Raw genomic sequence first — 6,000 nt, 5'->3', positions numbered from 1 at the left:
ACGCAAAAACGCACATGACAAAAAAAGTGACCTTTCATGCACTGACAAGTGTGCAACCAGCCTAACCAGGTGAAAAAGCTTTGTGAATCATTCCGTTTGTAATATAAAGCAATTTTTTGCCTTTCAGAGTCTAGATCTGCGTTGCATAGAACTATGTTTCAGCAGTTTTTCTTTAGCGGAAGCGTGCTCTCCCTTTCCGCAGACATAGTATATGAAATATGTACACAATTAATATACAATGATATGATATAATAGATACAAAATAGCTAGAACGCATAATGCTGTGAGGTTTGGTGAAAGGCGCGATCTGCAGACCGGCGCCCTCTGCCGGCAGCTTTGGGAACTCTGTCTTGGTGTGTTCTCTGTCGGCAGCCGGCAGCGGGGCTCCTCGGCCGGAGACGGACAGGCTGCTTGTTGTTAGTGAGTGTATCAGCGGAGTGGGGTGAGTGTGACGGGGAAGAGGCCGGGGACTGTGCGGGACTCGGGGAGGCGGGTGGCCGCTGGAGAACTTTGCTGGAGTAGCAGCGTGTGTGTGAGAGCGGCTTCCTCCTCCGCCCGCCTGCCCGGGTGTGTGAGAGCTGGGAGTGCGGGCGGAAGCACCCTGGCCTGCAGGCATCAGCCTGGCCTACACTGAGGCCCGGCCGGGGCGCTGCTGGGGAAGGAAGTTGTGCGAGTCTCTCTATTGTACTTGTGTGTGTTGCAGCGGCCCGGCCGGCCTGTGTGCCTGACTCTAGTAACATGCGGCCAGGCAGTGTGCGGGGTCTCTTCTCCCAGCACTGCTGCTGCTGCACGGCTTCTATCTGTTCCTGCATACTGAGGGGGGAGATGGGAGAGCCACAACATCCTCCTGTAATACTCACATAGGTTCCGAGCACGGGGCATCCAACAATGTATCAACTATTAGGCAGCAGAAGTTTGCAGCCTCTAGTTTATATCAGAGTAGCGAGGAAGTTATTGTTTTTGAAGTAACATGCAAACAGCCGCAGCACGAACTTTATTTAACCAGTATAGATAGCCTGAGTTTATGGCCTATCTATAAAGAAGTGGTTTAAACAAATCACTCTTTTCCTTTACTGTATAACATTTGAATACACGTTTTATTTATTTTTTTTAAACCTGGTTACCACATAAGTATTTATAAATGTATCTTACTGAAGATGTATTTATGAATGTTTCTTTTTTTTAGAGGCCAGAAGTGCTTTGATTGCAATACTATAATTTACTTAAATGGAGTTAGTCTATTTGAGGTGACCTGCTCCTGCAAAATTTGATAACGACAACTGATCTGTAAGAAATAGGGTACCTAGCTTGAGACTTGGAACCCACTAGGAAGCGCAAAACGCTATCGCTAGTGATTTGTGATAGCATTTTGAGAGCGATTTCACTGCTCCTATACAATTTATTAGATTGGAAACACTCCCAAAATGCTGCATGTCCTGCAATTGCCTTAATTGCAATCGCTGTAGGGGAATCTGTCCCATCCATTTACATTGGCAGAGCATTTAGGGAAATCGCTAGTGATTTAAAGCGCACCCTAAACGCTCAAAAATCGATCTAGTGGGTTCCAGGCCTGAAACCCTATTCATTAAATAAATGCTAAAATTGCACACCAGGACCCTCGCCCATGGCTTTTCAGCCATTGCGATATGACCTCATAGGGAAATTCAGCTAACGTGATTGGGTGGACGGCACCCTCTTGAACTGCTAGATTTCCAATAGCTTGTAGTAAACTACATCCACACTATTTAGCTAATCACAATGCTTTTGCTGTAAGATGGTTCTGTAAAGTGGTGTATCTGGGTAAACCAGCACCTATAGCAAACACAGACATTACCCCCCCCCCCCCCCAACCAGTCAGAGCCTCCTTCCCCCATAATAACAGCATCGTTTCACATCCTTACAGGCAGAGCCACACCTCCACATATAAAAAAATGAAAGCATACCTTAGAGCTGAGAAAAAAAAATTAAAAATGGGTAGCAGTGGGCATATGGAAACCACGGGACACATGCCTGTTCCCCCATTTTTAATTTTTATTCAACACTAAGGTATCCTTTAAGTAGTCGCATGCATTCAGCTAATCAAGTTGTCACATGACCCCTAATAAAAATATTAAGAAGTCACAAGTATCCAGATAAAATAATTAAGTAGTCGCACTCCTGATAAAAGAATAATAGATTTTTGGTGCGTTTTACATTTTTTTTCAGTATTTTCTCTTTTTCAATGGAATAAAATACAGTATCCTATTTATTTTATTAAAAAAGCATGTAAAAATGTAGATCCTCTGTCTCCATTGAAGTACGTTATGTGAGTTTTACATGTGTTTTAGAGAAACATGCAGCAAGTTGTGCGTTTTGAAAAACGCACATTGTAAAATGCAGATATGTGTTTTTAAATGCAGACCATAGACTTTCATCATGGGCAAAAACGCATGCATGTTCCGCAACTCTAGTGATTGTTCCTAGGGTGTTCCAAGCCTCAAAATCATAACTGGCTCCTAATATTTGAGATTTTCTCTCAGTAGAAATGGTTAATAAGAATTAGTTTCACTTTTCTCCTGGAGCTTGAGACAGCAGGGACACCTCTCTACTACCACTGGAAGATATTGGGCTCTATTCTCAAAGAGCCAAATTTTACGCAAAATGTTACCGCTATATTCCCGTTAGCGGTAAACTCCGCATTTTTTCCACATTCACTAATATTTTCCGCATGTTTTCCGCATGCGGGAAAAAAGATGCGGAAACAGCCATTATTCATGCGGCAATCATGCGGTAAAAAGGTCGCATGAAAAAGTGTTTTTTAAAGAAAAAAAAGTTAAAGTCCAGCAAGCACAGCCCTTAAGCCTCCAGACTTCATTAACCTTCCTGGCGGTAAGCCCGAGCTGAGCTCAGGCTATGCCGCCGGAAGGCACCGCTCAGGCCCCGCTGGGCCGATCTGCATAATTTTTTTTTTTGCTGCACGCAGCTAGCACTTTGCTAGCTGCGTGCAGTGCCCGATCGCCGCTGCTACCCGCCAATCCGCCGCTATCCGTCGCGCCGCAGCCGCCCCCCCCCCCCCCCCCCCAGACCCCGTGCGCTGCCTGGCCAATCAGTGCCAGGCAGCTCTATGGGGTGGATCGGAATCCCCTTTGACGTCACGACGTCGGTGACGTCATCCCGCCCCGTCGCCATGGCGACGGGGGAAGCCCTCCAGGAGATCCCGTTCTTTGAACGGGATCTCCTGATCGCCGATCGCCGGAGGCGATCGGAGGGGCTGGGGGGATGCCGCTGAGCAGCGGCTATCATGTAGCGAGACCTTGTCTCGCTAGATGAAAAAAACAAAAAAAAATTTTAAAAAATAAGATTTGCTGCCCCCTGGCGATTTTTTTTTTTTTTTTTTTTTTTTTTTTTTTTTTTTTTTTTTTTTTTTTTTTTTTTTTTTAGCAAACCGCCAGGAGGGTTAAAGTCAATGGGATGCGGAATATATCACCTACTACTTGTAGGTGATAAAAAATCGGTAATTAACGACGAAATGATGTGCCTGAACATTTTTGAGAATTGATCTTTTATTGCAGAAAATACCGACTTTTGCGGAAATTTTTCCGCATGAATCCCGCACTTTTACCACACTTTTTCCGCATGTGGGAAAAACATGCAGAAAATTTAGAGAATGCAAACTTGACAGTATTTTGGGTTGCAAACTTCCCGCATGTACTTTACCGCATGCGGGAAGTCTTTGAGAATAGAGCCCAATGTGACATGAGATTTCAATAATTTTCTTCTTGCATTCTAATTTCATGTAACTATTATGCAGCTTGAACTTGCACCAATAAAATTTGTCAGGAAGTTATTCTGATTGGTCCAATTTCAAGCTGCATATCATTTAGATGAAATTTGAATGCAAAGAGAAATTTGCACCTCATTGATCATCCATAATGGTGGTTGCTGCAGAAAAAAGCAAGCAGAGCAAGGATGTTAGGCTTCTTTTCTGTGTACTGTCGATAGGCAGTGAAATGCCTCTCAAACTCTCACAACTGCTCACTGCTGCCTGGTAACTGCTTGTTGCTGACTGGTATCTGGTAACTGCTTGTTGAGCACACAGTTCAACAGTCCGTGGAAAAGAGGCCTTATTCTGATGACAGATTCCCGAGCTGCATGTTAGGGCCCCTTTTTCATGAGCAGTTGATAGGCAGTGAAAAACCTCTCAAACTCTCACAACTGCTTGCGGCTGCCCACTAACTGCTCACTGCTGCCTGGTAACTGCTTGCTGAGCACACAGTTCAACTGCCCATGGAAATGAGCCCTTAGGGCCCATTCACACTAGAGCATTTTGCTGGCGTTTTCGGCAAAACGCTCAAACGCTAGCACTTTTGAAAGCGGTAGTGCATTAAAACCCTATGGGCCCGTTCTTACTTGGACCAAAATTGCGAAACGCAAACACGTAACCTGCACCATTTTCAGGCGATTTCCCGGTGATCGCGTTTCAGTGCTATAGAAGCGCTAAACGCGATTACGGGAAAATCGCTGCAGTGTCCAGTGATTTTTTTTTTTCCGCGGGAAATCGCGGGAAAATCACTCCCGCGAAACGTTTTGCGCTTTCAAGTGTTAATGGGGCCTTAGGGCCATTTCCACAGGCATTTGAACTGTGTGCTCAATAAGCAGTTACCAAGCAGCAGCAAACAGTTGCTAGGCAGTAGCAAGTAGTTATGAGAGTTTGAGAGGCTTTTCACTGCCTATCAACTGCTCGTGGAAAAGGGGCCTAAGGCCTCTTTTCCCTGGACAGTAGAACTGTGTTCTCAGCAAGCAGTTGGCAGCAGCAAGCAGTTGTGAGAGTTTGAGAGGCATTTCACCGCCTATCAACTTGGAAAAGAGGCCCTTTCACATGGGCAATTGATAGGCAGTGAAATGCCTGTCGACCTCTCACAACTGCTTGCTACTGCCTGGCAACTGCTTGCTGCTTCCTGGTAACTGCTCGCTACTGCTTGGTGAGCACACAGATCAACTGCCTGTGTGAAAGGGCCCTAACAGTTGCCTGTCAGCCCTGCTGATCTATTTGGCTGCAGTAGTGTCTGGATAACAAAATAAATTAAAAATAGACAAGGCACCTGGCCCGGATGGCATTCATCCTCGGGTCCTAAGGGAATTAAGTTCAGTTATAGATAAACCCCTTTATCTTATCTTTTGTGACTCTCTTGCAACTGGCAGAGTCCCAGTGGATTGGCGTACAGTCCACGTTTTCCCATTATTTAAGAAGGGCAAAAAAATCAAATCCAGGAAATTATAGACCTGTAAGCTTATCAGTTGTATGCAAACTATTTGAGGGGTTACTAAGAGATACTATACATGACTTCATAGTAGAAAACAATCTTATTTCTCAGCATCAACATGGGTTTACTAAAGACAGGTCCTGTTTGACTAACATGCTCAGCTTTTATGAGGTAGTGAACGCTAATGTGGATATTGGGAATGCTGTAGATGTGATATACTTGGACTTTGCTAAGGCCTTCGACACTGTTCCCTACAAAAGTCTGGTGCAAAAGTTGAGGATGCAAGGACTGGGGAAGAGTCTGTGTGCATGGATAGGGAACTGGCTAATGGACAGAAAACAAAGAGTTGTGGTCAATGGATCATACTCATTCAAAATGGAAGACTGTTAGCAGTGGGGTCCCACAGGGGTCTGTACTGGGTCCAGTGCTTTTCAATTTATTTATTAATGACCTAATAGATGCAGTAGTGAGCAATGTTGCTATTTTTGCGGATGATACAAAATTGTGCAGAACCATCAACTCTCAGGAAGATGGGGACATATTGCAACAGGATCTGGATAGGATGGCTATATGGGCACATAAATGGCAGATGAAATTCAATGTTGAAAAATGTAAAGTCATGCATTTTGTTCGTACCAATGGTCTAGCACCATACAAAATAAATGGGTTACAGTTGGGGACATCAAACTTGGAGAAGGACTTAGGAGTACTCATCGACAAGAAGTTAAATAATCACACTCAATGCCAAGCTGCTGCA

At 44.5% G+C, this 6,000-nt stretch overlaps 1 protein-coding gene across 3 annotated transcripts in view; it reads left to right on the top strand.

Annotated features, from left to right (window-relative positions):
* The first annotated feature begins 357 nt into the window (after window positions 1-357).
* The window catches only part of LOC137523849 (E1A-binding protein p400-like), a 136,264-nt gene continuing 130,621 nt past the window's right edge, over window positions 358-6,000 (top strand). For all 3 annotated transcript variants that reach the window (XM_068243448.1, XM_068243447.1, XM_068243446.1), the window contains exon 1: window positions 358-442. The gene's annotated coding sequence lies outside the window, so the exon portion shown is untranslated. The remainder of the gene's footprint in view (window positions 443-6,000) is intronic.

The sequence above is a fragment of the Hyperolius riggenbachi genome, chromosome 1, assembly GCF_040937935.1.
Source record: "Hyperolius riggenbachi isolate aHypRig1 chromosome 1, aHypRig1.pri, whole genome shotgun sequence".
In the NCBI taxonomy this organism is placed as follows: Eukaryota; Metazoa; Chordata; class Amphibia; order Anura; family Hyperoliidae; genus Hyperolius; species Hyperolius riggenbachi.
The sequence above is the reverse complement of the archived record's forward strand: the minus strand, read 5'-3'. Positions and strand labels throughout refer to the sequence as shown.